The 18,283-nt window shown below is 41.2% G+C and overlaps 2 protein-coding genes across 15 annotated transcripts in view; one reads left to right on the forward strand and one right to left on the reverse strand.

Moving 5' to 3' along the window:
• COL8A1 (collagen type VIII alpha 1 chain) overlaps nucleotides 1–2,970 on the reverse strand; it is a 170,753-nt gene extending 167,783 nt beyond the window's left edge. Inside the window, exon 1 of the mRNA XM_086410491.1 lies at nucleotides 2,899–2,970. The gene's annotated coding sequence lies outside the window, so the exon portion shown is untranslated. The remainder of the gene's footprint in view (nucleotides 1–2,898) is intronic.
• Nucleotides 1–18,283, forward strand: part of LOC147380100 (uncharacterized) — a 699,587-nt gene that overhangs the window by 99,538 nt on the left and 581,766 nt on the right. The gene's annotated exons all lie outside the window — the stretch shown is intronic.

Genomic DNA, 18,283 nt, shown 5'->3' on the forward strand with positions numbered 1-18,283 from the left:
CTGCCTCTAACTTCTAACTTTCAAATAGTTACTGAACATTGGACCCTTTGAGAGAGTTAGAGGTGGCTTTGTTGACATGAACTACCCATTAGTTAAAAATGTGTTCTGAGGATTTTTATATTCAGAATGTAGCTTTTATTATAAAATTATAACTGGCAAATATCTATGAGTTTTAATGTGGGACAGACCTGAAATCATTTTGGTCTCTAGAAGGGCTGTTCTTTCTGTTACAGAAGGGTGTAGTAGAGATGAATCTTAAATTATTAGAAACACTCATTGATTAAAAAAACAACAACAGCAGATATGGATTTTGTTCCTCATATTCCACATAAAAAAGAACAAAAAGAAGTTGCATTTGTTACAGAGATTCTGATCTTTCTCTTCTAGGGCACTTTCTAGGAGCAGTTCTGCCCAGCTTCCCTCTCAATTCTCTGTTTATTTCATCTTTTGTTTCACAAATGGAATTAAGGTAGGATATACCTTCTGATCATGGGAAGAATATTGTTTTATAATTTTGGGAATAGCAGAAGATCTAAAATGTGTGTTTCCCTAGATGTAACAGGCCCTCCAGATCAACCGAGCACCCTTCCCGTGTGTCTCTAGTGAAACATGCAGTCACTTTTCTTTTATAAGAAACATTAAAGGAGTCATTCAAATTTTGCTGGAGTGGTATGGGGTAGGTATGGCCATGAAGCAACCCAATCCAGGGGCAGCTATACAATGGCATAGACAAGACTCATGCCTGTATGTTCTGTGCAAGGGGGGAGTCACTGGTGGGGACTCCATGAATCCCCACTACTGGTTTTTCTATAAACTTAAGGAGGAAACTATGGAGAAAGTATCATTTTTAGTGTCTGGTAAAGACCCCTGGGAAAGTGAGGTCATGAGCAGTCTAGGATGATCTCATCTAGTTATTTAGGGTGTTGAATGTGATGGCACATGGGGAAAGCAGTTACTATGAAATGGTTCATAGCTGGTAGAGTGGATTAACTGCCAGGAAAAGCAGAAGCAAACCCTGGGGGAACACTTTTCATCCCCACATTTAGGAATAACAGGGAGCTCTTTTACACTGGCAGCACTTTTTTTTTTTCCTCCCAGAAAAGATAACTTTCCTCAAGGGGATCTGGTGAATGAAGCAGTGTCTTTTCACCCTTGTGATGATGGGCGTGAATCCGGCACTAACATAAAAGAGGAATTAGCTTGGACATACCACACACTTGGTTTGGCCCGGTCCCATACCTGTGCTCTTGTCATGGTTGATTACCCACTTACAGCAAATACAAAGCAAGCAGTCTGCACTGTGGCTTGAGATAAAAGGTATTTTAATATGCTCAGGTCACATATTATCATGGCCAATAGTAATTTTATATCATTTTCTTAAAGGAAACCGCACTCCTAGTAATAATTTTTTCCAATGAAGCAAAATTTCACATGACAGAAAGTTTTACATATAACTTTTTCATTTGAATAATAGCATTGAATCCTCTCCATGCCAAATAGAAATTTTAAATATCTTTATTATTTCTTTTGATATGCAAGCGATAAGGAGGAAAGGTTTGGAAGACCCTCAGTTAAACTTCTAATGATTCTATGTTCTTTAATAGTGAAGAATTTTTTACAGCTTTGGAGACTTTTCCTTTTTCAAGTGAAACAATATAAACAAACCAAAAAAAAAAAAAGAGGAAAACTTTTCCTCTCTTACTTTAAGAACCTTGAGGGCTGAAACAGTGGTTTGGTTTCCTGACTGCCAGCTTTGGTTTGCCGTCTCTCAGCTGGCTTGTGCAATTCCCCAGAGGAAATATTTGAAGAGGGTTTTTCTCCCACATGAGAGAGTTCCATCCCACACAGCCCGCAGATTCTGACTGCAAACTTCATGGACTAAGTGTCTGGTTTTCCAGAAGTAGCTGGGGCGGACGTTTTTCCTTCACAGGTGCACGACACACATTCTCAGACCTCAGAGATCAGGATGTAAAGTCCGAAATCTTTAAAAATGAGGGTAGCTTAAAGACTATCTATCTGCCAATCAGATCAATTTTTACTAGATAAGGGAAAAGAAGGTGACAAGCAGGGATCAAACTTCCAAAGCCTTCAAGCTGATCGTTCTTTACAACCCTCGGGTGTAAACAGAAGTATTGGATAATCTGGCCTGTATTTTTCTCTGACTGTGGAACACATTGAAATGCTTTATGTTTAGGTGTGTGTATAGAAATTCATGAAGTTCTTTTATACACTTTTGTATATCAGCACAATTCTCATTTTAGGACGTCTTGAAAAGACAACTTTGTGCTCTCACGTTGTGCTGTAGCTTGTCAATTTGGATTTGTTCTTTCCTATCTTACCAGCCACCTGATTATGGTCTCTGGGCAAATGGTACCCGTTGGCATCATTTTTTCCAAGCACTTAAACCTGGAAAGATATTTTTTAAAGGACTCACAGAAGCTGTCTTGGGGGTTTGGAAAACATGGCAAAATTGTTAGCAGACCTTTGTGCTATTTTTAGGAAACTAATTGTGTTCTTTTAAAGTACATTTTTGACAATGGGACAAAGTTATCCTTGCCCCCACTGTTACGTGAAATATTTACAATGAAAAGCGGTCAGGAAAGCACCCCAAACGGATACACTTTAACCTCGGCAACAGCCAGCAACCGGGGGCAAAAGTGATTTAAAAGGCGAAAAGGTTTTTGCAATATTTATGCTGCTGTTTCTGCCCCAAACGAACTTTTATTTTACCGTTCAAACAGAAGTTTGTTTTCAAACCAGTTGCTGGTTTAAAGGAGCAGCCGATCTGGCATTCATAAGAATCAGCTCTAACCAAACAGTAAGCACGTTGACCAGGGGAAACTGATTCCCCCGAAGCAACCCCCAGTAGGTCAGATGCCTGCAGAAGGGTTATCTTACCTTGAGCACGTAAGATCCAGGAGAGAGGCTCGGGGGCTCCCACAGGAGAGGACCGGGAAAGTGCTCTGATCCGCTGCTGGTAACATGCACTTGGCTTTTATGGGCAGGTGGGAGGAGCCGCTCCTCATGGTAGGTGGGCAGAGAAGCAGCAGCGGGCGGGCAGCCCCGGGAAGCTGGACACTCTTCTCTGGGGAGGGGCGGCGAGGGCAGAGCCAGGAGCCGGAGAGCGGGAGGAGGGGCGGGGAGGGAGGAGGGTTAAGGAGCGGAGGAAGCAGTGGAAACGGGAGAGGAGGGAGAAGAAGAGAAAAAGAGAGAGACAAGAGAGAAAACTTATAAAGGGATGTAGTCCACAAACAGGGAAGAGATTGGGGGAGAAAATGAATAGGAGACTGAGACAGTTAAACAAGCAAGATACGGAGGGAAAGGGGAATTTGATTATTTGCCATTTTGTATGACATTTTAGGTGGTAGTGGTGTTGGGGAGCGAGTTGTGAGTGACGGAGATAACAATAGGTATTTTCTGTGAATTCGAAAACCTAAATAACGGTTCAGGAATATTTGAAATTTCACAGGCAAGGGAAAGGAGGGGAAGCTGGCCGTCGGAGTAGCACATCCCGAGCTCTGGGTGGGCGCGGAGAAGGGCTGTCCACAGCCGGCTGCGATGCGGCCGCCCTCCTGCGTCCTGTCTCCCACCCCCCGCGGGTGAAAGCCGGCCCTTCACTCATCACTCCCCACTGTGCTTTGTGACCAGCAAGTTCTCCCGGTGCTGCCGGTAGTGCGCAGCGTCCAGAGGCCCCTCTGGAGACTTCTGCAGCATTAAGGTAAATCCAGCAAAGGTTGGAGAGGATCAGCGGAGATTGGCTTGTGGAGAAAGGAACCTCAAAACCAGCCTCGGTCCTCCAACATCTGCTTATGTAACAGGATTGCAGGGCTCTCTGCCCTCTGGTTATTTTCGGTATTTTAAAAACTCTCATTCCTAGCAATTGGAAAACGTCTTGGTGCCATAGCTCTCTGTGTGTCTTAAACATTAAGAGGATTCAACCAACAAGAGGCTGAAGGATCAGGCCGAAATTCTTAAGAAATACATTCAGAGAAAGAAAAACAAACTCCTTTAGCTGCTGAGCCGTGACTCACTTCCTAGCCCAAGTTTGATTTTTGCCACCACAGGAATTAAAGCATTTGAAAAGAGAGAACCTGAGCCTTGAGGATGAGGGGTACAGACAAGGGGAAAGAAAGGGGCAGGGAGATGGATGGATGGGCCTGAAAAGAACAAGGGCAATAACTTTTACTGACACTATTGATATATAACTATATAAATGTATAGTAATATATACATATATGAAACTTGATTCATTTCACCACAACCTTATGGAGTTAGATATGATTCATATTGTGTAGTTTCTTTTTTTTTTTTAAGAAAGGAATTTCAAAGGGTTAAGCAACTAGCTCAAGCTAACGAGAAGGTGAGCCATATTTGGTGAGCTGCCAGAGCATGTGCACCCTCCACATGAGTGAAGTCACTCAGTCGTGCCCGACTCTTTGTGACCTCATGGACTGTAGGCTATCAGGCTCCTCCGTTCATGGGATTTTCCAGGCAAGAGTGCTGGAGTGGATTGCCATTTCTTTCTCCAGGGGATCTTCCCGACCCAGGAATTGAACCCGGGTCTCCTGCTTTGCAGGCAGAGGCTTTGCCGTCTGAGCCACCAGGGGCCACCATATAGAATGCCTGAGCTGGCCTCAGGTTAGTCCTGATGTCTTTGTGTGTGGAGTGGGGAGAGGTTATCAGACTCCAAGAGAAGGAAAAATGACGACCAAGAGCAGAATATGTTGAACTGGGTACTGTTGACATCTTGGTCCAGATAATTCTGGTGAGAACTTTTTCCGGCTATTATAGGATGTTGAGCAGTATCTCTGGCCTCTACCCACCAGATGCCAGTAGCACCCTCCTTCTTGAATTATGAGAATTGAAAATGTGCCTACACTTACCCAAATTGTGGGGGGAGGAGCACAAAAAATCTCCTCCTCCCTTTAAGAACCATTGGTTGTAAAAGGTCCACAGATATAAAAAAGGATTTTAAAGAAATTCATTAAGAAAATATCCAACAGTGGTATTTGGATAATAGTAATACCAGTTGCCATATGTGTTAAGGTTACATTGAACATAACTTTCACATTTTCATAATCCCATCTGTCTGCCTCTAGACTTCAAAGTCTCAATTGCTTTCTTCATAATTAATCTTATTCTCATTCGGATACATCTGGGAGTCAACAACCCCCTGTGCCTGGGATATGAGGAGAATTAATGATATATGAGGTGAAACATTTAAGTTCTTTATTATAAACACAAACTTGATGTTAGAACAGTTACTCAGATGTTACTCATGATGTTTCATGACATTGATTATTTGTCTTAATAGTTATAATTTTTCATCTCTAGACCCCCTTCACAAATAGTATGTTTGTGCTCTGAGAATATGCCTAAATCCACTGAAGGAAGTCTATGAAATGAACAGCTTTGTTACTGGATCTAGAAATAAAACTGCATTGAGTCTTCTGGGGTTGACCCTTAAAATCAAATGTGATTTCACAGGAAAGCTACCACTTCTGGAACTTTATAGTTCAGTGAAGAAATGTTTTCTGGGAAAGCTAATTAGGACCCAGTTAGAGGCACCTCTGGGTGATACACGTATTAGTAGATATCCTTATCAGATTATAGCAAATCACCTTTTCAGTTCTGATTTAGTGCCTTCAGACATTCCAGATCCATTACATAGTTGTGAAAAATAGAAACAGAAAAGGCAAGAAAAGCACATTCAAAAGGAAGGCAATTGACAGCTGTATTTTCTTTTCCTTTTTCCTCCATCACTCCCTCCTTTCAAACTTGAATATCCAGCTATGTAACAAAAGAGCTCCTTTCATTTTGTTTGGATGGTGCTAACGGTTAGTTGATTTCTCCAGTTCACACTTGCCTGAATCTAACTTTAGCAGATCTGGACAACAAATCAGGAATCCAGGAATGTGATCTCTTTGCTAACTCTTCGAGTGCCCTTCTAGAATCTCTTGAAGGTGACTGAGGTTTGAAATGACCTAGTTTGGTCTTTTGTGGAAAGAAAGGAATCCAATGACAACATACTAGATGGCTCTGAAGTTTGCATTGTGTGAATGTAATAACAGCTACAGATTATTACCTTATTTTAAAGCGCTTTGAAAATGGAAACTTTTTTTTTAATTTAGAATTAATCAATTAATAAATACCTATTAAGAATGGATACAGACAGTGTGGGGTATTCAAAGCAGAGGGAAATAGTAAGAATGTAGATCTACTCTCATGGAAGGAAAAAAACACCATGAAATTCCTGTTAGTTGGGTAGCAAAGTGGTTTCAGGGAGGTGTTGGCATCTGGGTTGACTGTGGAAAGTAGAATTGGAACAGGTGAGTGATGAATTCTAGGACAAGGGGGGAGATGTACACAACTGGGGGAGTCACAGGAATATGTGGAGAATGGTAAATGGCCGGCATGACTTAAGGGAAGTGTTTGTATAGCAGAACAATGAAGCTAAGAAACAGGAAAGGAGAGATGGAGTCAGCCTGTGGACGGCCTTCAATGTCACCTCAGTAGTCTGAACTGTAACTCTAGGCAATGAGAAGTCATTGGAGACTTTTGAGCCATAGCATGGCATGCTGGAAATAGCATATTATTAAGAATTCGCTTTTCTTTTTATAGGCTGTTTATAGTAGCTTTGCATATAAATACTTGCCAGTCTCTCCAGGGCCATGAGCATACTTAGAGAAAACTGACTGTCTGTGTCCTGCAGACTTGGAGGTCTGCGTGAGGTGGCAAAAATGACTGTAGTTCTACCCTAGAGTGTCCCTACAGTGTCCTGGGTGATTCTTAGGAGATGGGAAGGCAGAATTTTCCCAGAGTGTGGCCAGGATGATAGATGAGGTTAATGTGAGGGTTGGTGCCTGTTCTGTGTATCAAAGGCGCTGGTCTTTAGTTTACCTGCTGTAGCTTTAATGTTATCAAAAAGATGATCTTTTACTTTTATCTAGTTTATTTCACTTTTTCTACTTCATAGTCAGTGCTCCCGTTTCATTTAGTTTAGCTTTTCCAATTTCTCCATCTCTTTTCTTTTTCTTTGATGTTCTTACTCAAGCCTTTATCAAACATGGTAGAAAAGTTTTTGTTTACATGTTTATAAATAGTATGTATAATATATATATTTTAGAAAACTTAGGAACATTTGCCTAACTAAAAACTTTATGACATTTTGATTCCACATGTTTGACTTAGTATGAATAGAATGCTAGATTTCTAGTTCAAAAAAATAGGTATGCAACAAACAACAAAGGTTTACTGTGTAGCACAGGTAACTATAGTCAGTATCTTATAATCTATAATGGAAGATAATCTGAAAAATAATGTATGTTATATGTATATACTGAATCACCTTATTTTGCACCTGAAATATTGTAAGTCAACTATACTTCAATAATATATATATATATATATATATTTTTTTTTTTTTTTTTAAGAAAAAAAGTATCAGTCCAGAGATAATAGGTCTCATGTAGAGATCCTTAAATTTTGAAGGTTTCTGGATGAGGAAACAGTGGACCCTGGTATAAAAAACTTATGCTGTCACATTTATGTTTGTTAAAATACTTTGAATTATTTCCTATGTGTTATCCTCAGCAAATTTCAACCTTCAGTTTTTCCTTCCACTCCTCAATTGCTTCAAAATGCAAATGATCATGGCTTTGGGTCTGAACAAAAATCACAATGATCTGAAGTTCGATGTACAGAAATTTGCTTTTTGTCTATCAGCTGACCCATCAGTCAGTCAGCCTAAGCTTCTGTTAAGTATCACCAAATATGATCTTGGACCGCAAGGCACTTACAATTGCCAGCTCTCCTAGGACATTTAAAGTAGGGTTTTATTTACAAAAATTGAAAAGGTTCACAGCACAGAAGAAAAGCACACCTCTCCTACATTCCAGAGGAACGTTGGATTCTGTGAGTCACTGTTTTCCTGTTGGCCCAGATGGTAGAGAGCTGACTGACTTGGGTGATCCACAGATGACTGCCTCACAGCTCCCGCTGGCTTTATAAAGAGCACTGGATTGAGGGTCAGGAAATATGGGGTTTAGTCCCAGCTGGGCCACTAACTACCCATACAAACTTGCGGCAGATGTTTTATCCTTTTTGGATTCAATGTCTGTATGTAAAATAAGGAGGCTTAACCAGCTCTTTCCACTTTTCAGATGCCTGCTCTGTACTAGTTAGTAGATGCTCCTTTTATTCAACATCCCCATGAAGTCAACCTGATGATCCATGATACACATGCTCAACTTGAGTCATAAGAGTAAAGCTTATAATGCATTAGTCCAGTGTTTGCTATAAAAGGATCACACCCCAACATTAAACATTGTATTCTAGATCCAGAATCCCCAAAGGTGGGGTTTAATTAGCTCTTAACTGTAATCATTGTCTCTCAAAGTCTCAGGATTGGGAAGAAGTCTCCCAGGTTTGGGCTTCCTAGGTGGCTCAGTAGTAAAGAATCTGCCTGCCAATGCAGCAGCTGCTGAAGACTCGGGTTCAGTCCCTGGGTTGGGACTATCCCTTGGAAGAGGAAATGGCAACCCACTGCAGTATTCTTGCGGGGAAAATTCCATGGGCAGAGAAGCCTAGAGGGCTATAGAGGGGTCACAGAGTCAGACCCACTGAGCAAATGAGCACTCCCAGATTTAGCCATCAACCTCTAAACCTTGAGGCCTTTTAATTTTTTCTTCTGAATCAAGTAGTAATTCTCCTTTTAATTGGTGGGAATGTAACCACACCATACAGAGCCCCAGTTTCTGAAAATTCTGTTTATTGTGCTGAATTTGTTTGATGTCTGAATAAATTGATTTGATTTCCTGTGAAGCTATCTATTCTTCTCCCACTATGAATTCTTCCTTTTCCCAAGTGCTCCACCTCTTTATTTCTTTAATTAGCAAAAATCTGTTGCCTTTTTCAATATAGACTAAATGATTGTGACTCTTTTTAGTTTCCCAAACTGTTAGACTTTTACTAGGGTCACTGAACCTTTTTTCATCATTTATCCACTCCATAACCAATGGCACCTAAAGCCATTCCATCCTTTTTCTGTTTGTTGAAAATTTCATCGTAGGGATTCTCTCATGGGGGCTGTGCAATGGAGAGGGAAAAATATAGTCCAGGGAGAGTTTTTTTTCCTTACTGAAGAGTGGAAAAGTAAAAGCTTTCCAGAGTACTAGAGAAATATATTCACCCTTACCATATGCCATCTTAAATCCTATCTAAAATATGGGAATGTCTTGGTCCTAGACTTCCCCTGCTGAATAATTCATGATCCTGCCTTATCGTCTATCCTCCATGCTTTCTAATTGTGATTTACTCTTATGCTTTTATTAATATTTACCTCATGTTCAATTTTAATAAATCCCATACTTCCTGCTTAGAGTTATATCTTATACAACCTAAGATTTTCATGAAAAACTCCAGTTTGACAGGCAAAAATGTTTATCTGAGACAAGAGGTCTAACAGGTGATCAGACCTTACCTATCCCAAATTACCTGGCCTGTTGCCCCTATAGCAATCACCCTAAACACAGCAATGATTATGTCATGTCTTCATTTAGACACCTTCAGCGATACCACTCTGTTTGTAAAGAAAACCATATGTTATACAGCACAGGGAATGTAACTAATGCTTTATAATAACTGTAAGTGAAGTATAACTTTTAAAAATCATGAATCACTGTGTTGTACACCTGAAACTTCATAACATTGTAAATCACTTGTTGTTGTTTAGTCGTTAAGTCATGTCTGACTCTGCCATCCCACGGACTGTAGCCTGTCAGGTTCTTCTGTCCATGGGATTTCCCAGGCAAGAATTCTGGAGTGGATTGCCACCTCTTTCTCCAGATCTTCCTGACCCAGGGATCAAACCTGCATCTCCTGCATTGGCAGGCAGATTCTTTGCCACTGAGCCGTCTAGGAAGGCTGTAAATCAACTATATTTCAATTGAAAAAACATCCAAGTTCATATTCTGGCATTAAAGATCCCCCCCAAATTCAAGCCCAGTCTTCATTTCATTTACATACCCTGTAAATGTGCTTCAGTCAGGAGAAACAATTTGCTCATCATAATATCTGTGCCTGTAGCTCTTCGTCTATGTTATTGTCAATGGAGTGCCTGTTGCCAGGTGAATATTTCTCAAATCCTTTAATACTTCAAAACCACCTTCTTTAGGAAATGTTTCCTGATCGTTTTTTGAACCTCCCAGGGAAATTGGTACTTATGACATTTTCTGCTCTTTACACATATGCTCACTTATTTTATCCTCAAATTCATTGCTCCATCCTTGGGGCCCTAACTCTTCCCCCTGACACAGGGCCTATCATGGAATAGGTGGTCAGTAACTATTTATGACTGTGGAACATTTTTTGAAAATAAATCCTTTCCTACCTTTCTCTGTTCCTAGCCCTTTTACCTGATTCGACTAAAAAAAAATTTTTTTTTTAGAGCTGCTAGTATGTTTCTGTCAGGGTCATAGAAACTGTGTTCAAAAGACCAATATAGCTTCATTACCATTTTTGAGGAATTTAAACAGTCTTGTTGGGGAGCAGAGATAAATAGGCAGTTTCTATTCCATACGGTAAATTCCATGGGTGAGCTAAGTACTGGGCACTTCAGGAGCTCCACGACCATCCTTGCTCATGAGAGGGAGCTTTGGGTGTGTTACTTTGAATGCCAGGTGTACATCGGGGTGGCATGGAGAAACACATAGAAAAGCAAAGTTTGGTCCTTCTTGGCGCCACTTGGGAGGAATGTACGATATGCTTTGTGTTTGGGGTATGGGATCAGGAGGGACAGTCTGCATGTTGGCCTGACCGCTGTGTCTTGCTGCCTGGTAATTCAGTCAAGGTGTGAGGGTTGTTTGAGTAGATATGTTTCAATATTGCTTTGACGTAAAAAGGGCTTGAATATACTCTTCTGGTGTATACCATCACATGCTGAGGGTTTTGACTGACTTAAACTGTACCTAACGCTGAGCGGGCTTCCCTGCTGGCTCAGATGGTAAAGAATCTGCCTGCCTTGTGGGAGACCCAGGTTCAATCCCTGGGTTGGGAAGATCCCTTGGAGAAGGGAATGGCTACCCACTTCACTACTCTTGCCTGGAGAATTCCGTGGAGAGGAGCCTGACAGTCTGTAGTCTATGGGGTCACAAAGGGTTGGTCATGACTGAGCAACTAGCACTTTCATTACTGAGTACACTTAAAATCGATGCTTTTGGACTTCCTTGGTAGTACAGTGATTAAGAATCTGCCTGCCAATGCAGGAGACATGGGTTCTATCCCTGATCTGGGAAGATTTCACATGCCAAGGGGTGACTAAACCCGTGGCCCTTGTGCTGCGTTACTGAGCCTGTGGTCTCTACCCTGTGCTCCACAACGAGAGAAGCCGCTGCAATGAGAAGCTGTGCATTGCACCAGGAGAGGAGCCCCTGCTCACCACAACTAGAGAAAGCCCCGGTTCAGCAACCAGACCCAGTGCAGCCAAAAATAAATTAATTAATTCAAAAAAATTGGTGCTATGTATCTTTGGATGCTCTGTGATGGATGCTATCTCAGGGCATCTGGTTCCATCTGTTTCCTTTAAAGGAAATCCTAAGATAGCCTTCAAGAGCCTCCATGACAACAAGGGGGAGAATGTAGAATTCTACTTTGACAGTGTTAGTCCCTCAGTCATGTCTGATTCTGCAACCCCATGGACTGTAGCCCACTGGTCTCCTCTGTCCATGGGATTCTCCATTCCCTTCTCCAAGGGATCTTCCCAAACCAGGGATCGAACCAGGGTCTCCTGCATTGTAGGCAGATTATCAGGGAAACACAAAAGCTTTGTGTTGTCCCTCTGAGCTTCGAACTCAGGACCTTCAGATTATGAGACTGAAGTGCTGCATACTGTGCTAAGGAGGCACCTGTCAACCTTGGCTTCTATATTATTCACGATTTTTTCCCTAAATGTGGGCATATAATGGTTGCCCCTTATAATTTGTGCTTAGGGTCACTGTATTATTTTGTGAGCATACTCAGTGTGCCAATACCAGATCTTCTTCATCTCTGTTCAGATCAGATCAGATCAGTTGCTCAGTCGTGTCCAACTCTTTGCGACCCCATGAATCGCATCACGCCAGGCCTCCCTGTCCATCACCAACTCCCAGAGTTCACTGAGACTCACATCCATTGAGTCAGTAATGCCATCCAGCCATCTCATCCTCTGTCGTTCCCTTCTCCTCTTGCCCCCAATCCCTCCCAGCATCAGAGTCTTTTCCAATGAGTCAACTCTTCGCATGAGGCGGCCAAAGTACTGGAGTTTCAGCTTTAGCATCATTTTTCCTAGAAGGAAATTCACAATCCTGGAGTTTCACTCTATGCATAAGAAAATAGGCAAGTCTATTCACAAGATAACATTAAAGACACCAAAGTTATTAACATGTGGTTAAATGGGCTTTAGATGCCTATGTAAGGGAATGGGAAGAAAAACGGCCTGTTAAGAAGCAAGACTCAAATATCTGTGCAAAAAGTGACCTGATCCCATGAAACTCTTGTAACTTGTTGTTTATAGATTTGGTCCTTTGGATTTTTGGAAAAGGTGTCTGTTTCATACTATCTTGGTTTCATCCTATTTTTCACTGTCCTCATTTCTTCAATGTTCCAATATCTTCATTTTCCTACTTTTTCATTAAATTCCATCTTGTATGTCTTTTGTACCCTTTCTGGACCCTTCATTTTGATTTGACTTTCTGTGCTGGGTTTGACTTTCTGTGCTCCAGTAGTCTTGCCTAGAGAATCCCAGGGACGGGGGAGCCTGGTGGACTGCCATCTATGGGGTCGCACAGAGTCGGAAACGACTGAAGCGACTTAGCAGCAGCAGCAGCAGCAGATTGCATCTGGCCATGTGGCATGGAGGAACCCCGTTCAGGATCAGATGTCTTCCCCCATTCCCCACTTTCTCTATGACTAGACCAGAAGGGTTCCTACTAGACATTTCTAAAGATAAGTTATGTGTTTATCGTCACAAATGGATATTGCTTTCTATTTTAATTTGTGGAATCTTGTCTTCACTTCTGCTTTCTAGATTGTAAGTTTCTCAAACCGAGAAGTCAAAACGTCTCTTGAATGCAGGAAGTACCAGCCTAGGGCTGACTGCCTCAATAAACACTTGTTGATTTATGTCCCTTTTGAGACTATGAAGATGAAACATCTATAAAATCCACGAATATATTTGCATCTGACTATTTCTCTTTGTGACATAACTATTAACAGCATCTGTAGTGATTGGAAGTATTTGGGGCCCTCTTTTTAGGTTGCATCCTAGGTCTTAATTTTTGAAGAAGTCAGTATCTGCCTTTACTCATAAATTAAAAATCTCACCTTTCACGCTGTTCGCATAGGGTCTCACAAGGGGAAGGAGTTGGCCTGTTACTCGTTACTTCTCATTTTCAGACCCTCTGTGATGACTGGATACCATGAGCATTTGGTCCAGATGAGAATCTAATTTTCTGTTCCCTTTGAATAATAATAATGTTCTGTGGGACTCTGGCACCTTGGAATATTAGTAGGTGTTAGGTATATGAAAAAATATGTCCAATCTATTATGTTTCAGCAATCCTGGATTATTAAAATTAGATGGATTTCTTTATTGCATGGCTATTCCAAGCCTTCCATGGCTAATGTGTTTTTTCATATTCTAAAAGGTGAACATACTATACATAGTGTTTCCTAAGATTATTTGACTTACAGGACCAACCTCGTACTAATCCCTCTCTCCAAGGGACTTGCCATAGAACTAATGCTCTGTGGTCCCTAAATTTGGAAACCCTGCCAGAAAACTTGTCACACCCCCACCACTAGGACCAACACTGATATCAACATTATTTCCTCTTAAGTACAAATAGCACTTGATGCTTTTCAGAGCATTTCCACATGTATTATCTCATTTCATTTTATTAGCTGTGTTTAGGGCAATCTTCCCAGGTGGTGCTAAAGGTAAGGAACCTGCCTGAGAATGCAGGAGACTGAGACGCAGGTTCAATCCCTGGGTTGGGAAGATCCTCTGGAGGAGGGCATGGCAATCCATTCCAGTATTCTTGCCTGGAGAATCCCTTGGACAGAGGAGCCTGGAGGGCTACAGTCCATGAGGTCGCAAAGAGTCAGACACGATGGAAGCGACTTGGTACATTGAGCATAGCCTGCTGCTGCTGCTGCTAAGTTGCTTCAGTCGTGTCCGACTCTGTGCGACCCCATAGACGGCAGCCCACCAGGCTCCCCCGTCCCTGGGATTCTCCAGGCAAAACGCTGGAGTTAGTGGAGCTAGGCAAGTATAATTTTATCATCCTAGTAGATGAGAAAGGAGAGACATTATCCCAGTAGTGTGTCAGAGAATTTTTGAATTGTATAGAGGTAAAGAGAACACACGTCTATGGCTAGAGAATTCTTGATATTATAAAGAGTAGACTTTTTCTGTTATTTTATTTGATTTTTTACAAACGATTCCTTCCCTTCAGCACTCTGCCCAGAAGAAACTCTTCTACTGCATGAAGTGACATCCACATAATTTCAGATACTGTGGAGGGTGATGCACTTAGATGGTTTGATTCAGTGTTAGGGTGCCGAATGCATTTGCCTGTATAAAACAGATTGATTCAATATTGGACCTTAATGCAATTGGGAGAAAATTGAAGGAAAAGGTTGAAATCTGACCACAGCATTTCATTTATAGCAAAAATTTTGTACAGATTTCTTAGAAATTCTGAACACAGACCACTCATTGGGATGCTTTAGAAACTTCCTTCTGTCCCCAATTTCTACTTGGAACTTCATATACTTTTGATGTGTGTAGTCTGCACTAAATTTCCGTAACTGTTTATAATTTTCTTCACTTGACACTAACATGAAACTACTTTCACTAGGTGAGTGTATACAGCATGTTGTGGGTAAGCAGAAGTTAAACAGCAATTATCTAAGTCTATAGATTGGCTTTAGTAACCAGAGTTTTTATTTCTTATTTTCTTTTGAAAGGACATTTGGAGAGAAAGAGAACAGGGCTTGTGAGTAATGGGAGTGAACTTCCAGATACTGAAAAGACATTCCTTTCTATAGCTAATCCACTTCCCCCATATAGATCCATCTTCCTTGGAAGCAAAAAAGTATTGTATAAAGGGAGTGAGTGGTACCAAAGAGACTCCTTTCCTCATTCCCAGAATGACACAGATTTATGCAAAGTCATTAAGAGCAGAAATTAAATAAATAAATAAAAATTACCTAAGAGCAATCGGAGAAGGCAATGGCACCCCACTCCAGTACTCCTGCCTGGAAAATCCCATGGACAGAGGAGCCTGGTAGGTTACAGTCCATGGAATCGCTGAGGGTCGCACATGACTGAGTGACTTCACTTTCACTTTTCACTTTCATGCATTGGAGAAGGAAATGGCAACCCACTCCAGTGTTCTTGCCTGGAGAATCCCAGGGACAGGGGAGCCTGGTGGGCTGCCGTCTATGGGGTCACACAGAGTCAGACACGACTGAAATGACTTAGCAGTAGCAGCAAGAGCAGTACAGTTCTTCTACCAAAGTTTAGGCATTGAGCTTTGAGCAGTTGCAGGCTGAGTGGCTACAGATCTTTGTAGAATCTTCATTGACACCACGAAGAGACAGTGCAGTGCAGGATGCTGAAGGGCCAACTAGGGCAGGGGCCTGACATTCTACAGATCTTCTCTGTGTCTCTGCTAATGGAGCAGAGTCAGCTTGGCTATGATGCCTGTGTCGTGATCTGTATCAGGGTAGTGGGCCAAGTGGCCCTCTTGAACCTTTCAAGACTGAGGGGGTATAGCTGGAGGAACTAGGCTAAAGCTTGATCTGTTAGGGAAAGCTGGGGTCTAACATTGGTGTCTTGCTCTCCAGTGTATTTTCACTACCTACCAAGAAACACAGAGTCAGGTTCAATAAATACTTATGGGAAAATATGGATTGATGAATGAATATGACAAGGGTACCAGGTAAGAATACCAAGTCTGATGGGGAAAGCCAGGATGGAAATCAGGTGTTGTGCTAAGAGTCTGTGAGGCCATCAAAGATGAAGTCTCATGGTGCCAGGTTTTAGATGGATTAAAAGTGACATAATGTTGGAAACAGAAACAGAAGAAAACCAAAAGTGTGTTGAGTGTGTGACTCTAGCCACCCTCCTTAAGGCTAGATGATTGGTGGTAAACTCCAGACATACGCTCTCATGGTTGTATGTTAGATGCATTGTATACTGGCATATACTTGTTAATGATTCCACAGTGTGAGATCAGTTCTTCATGACTGATGTTTATAAAATGCCCAGTTATGCAAACCCCTTTAAATACTGATTAAAAAGTAGGAAGACCCAATGGGAATTTCCAGTCTTGTTTCATTTCCTGTGTAGATAGTTTTCCTAGATAAGCAGCACTCTAGTACACAGATGTACTGTAAACAGGAATGTATTGCATGGCAGGGAAAACCAGCATCCATTTGAAGTTTAACCAGAGACAATTTACATTAGTAGGATAATCTTTGTGGATATCTGGAAGAACTCATAATTCAAGTGGCAAGCCAAATTGATTCTTTCTGGTCCTTGTTTATTGATGTTTGTCAAGCCCCTAGAGTAAGCTTCAAGATACAGGAGGTTTAAGATTTGTGTCATTCTCATCAACTAGCATAATGCATTAGTAGTGGTTATAGCTCTGGTTTCTATTTATACCATGGGACTGATTTTAGCAAATTCAGTGTGTGGCAGTTTGCCCCTTATTTACATGTTGCTCTGAAACACGTTGGTAATGGAGAATGAATGACTTGATTTTCCGGAGATGAGAATAGAAATGTCTGGGTTATCATGGGACTGCCCATGTACACACTTCACTTGTCACCATCCTATTAAATCAGTTTCTGAAATGGAATGCCAAACTTGGCATGCACATCTATCATCCATACATGGGAATCATTAGACTACGTAAATGCTGCCTCTTTGTAGTCATCTGTGCTTTATGTTCATGGGTAGAGTTACTCATTAATATAAATAAGTCACAGACAAAGTCTTAGACAAAAAGTTCTTTGGACTGGTGAATAATAAAAAAGTTTTTTTGTTAATGTGTTTGTTGCTTCCATATGACTTTTTGTTTATGTTCTGGATTATAGCCATTGCCACCATTGTGCAAAAGCCAGAAAGAAATTTAATCGGGTGTTGCCCACAGGGGTTGTTAGTATAGTTTTCAATTTCCACCACATCTTACTAAGTCAGTGGACCCAGATGCAGCAAACCTCTGCTGGGGAGATCTAGGGTACACATGCTCAAAGCCATCATTTCATAATTAAAACATGGTTCTATCTCTTCAGATTTATTTGAAGATAAAATCTCCTTTAAAAATGATCCTATGCTCCTAATTAGAAGTTCCCCCAATTCTTTCCCACAAATATTATGTCTAGTTTTTGGTTCCCTGAAAAACATCTGCCCAATAGTCTTTTTCTAAACATATAATTAATATATTTTCTCAAACATCTCTCGCTTTCTGTTTGCCAGTATGTTTAACCCTACAGCTCTGTAACAGAAATTCTGAAAAACAATGAAATTTCAGAGCACAGTGGGGAAGATATCCCATGCAATCCTCCTCCATGCTTTCTTCACTGTCCGATCTTGAACTTCTAGCTGCTTCCTTGATTGTCAGCTTTTTTCATTCTTCTCTCTCTTTAATCACCTTTTGTATCCAGACTTTGGTCAAGTTCTGTTTATTTGGTCAATATTTCATTTACCTCCATTCATTCACCTGTTCACTCAAGCCTCTACCTTGTACATGGAAAGGGTTAATCTCAGGTTATCATGGGCACTACTGTCTATACCATTCTCTGCCTCAAGCAAAGTACAGGTCTATCATTTTTTATTTAGACCACTGAGCCTGCCCTTTAGGGGTCTCAGAGCAAGAGCCACTGAACACAGGATTGGGCTGCTATAGTGCAGAGTGTATTAAAATGAGGTTGTTCTCCTGACAGTCCCACACTCTTGTTTCTTGATACTTTGACTCTTCCATATTCTTAATAGGTGGGTACTGTGGTAGGCAGAATTGTGGGCTTCCAAATGTGGCCACATCCCAATCCCCAGATCCTGTGAACATGTTACTTTATGTGGCAAAATGTAGTTTACAGATGTGATGCAGTTAAGAAAGCTGGGATGGGGAGATCATTTTGGATTATCTGCTTGAGTCCAGGATAATGATAGGTCTCTAAAAGCAGAACACTTTTCCTCATTTGTTCAGAGAAAGAGATGTTACCAAAAAAGTGTCAG

Source organism: Bos grunniens, chromosome 1 (genome assembly GCF_055505025.1).
Source record: "Bos grunniens cultivar Pamir isolate PY7600 chromosome 1, Bosgru_T2T1.0, whole genome shotgun sequence".
NCBI lineage: Eukaryota > Metazoa > Chordata > Mammalia > Artiodactyla > Bovidae > Bos > Bos grunniens.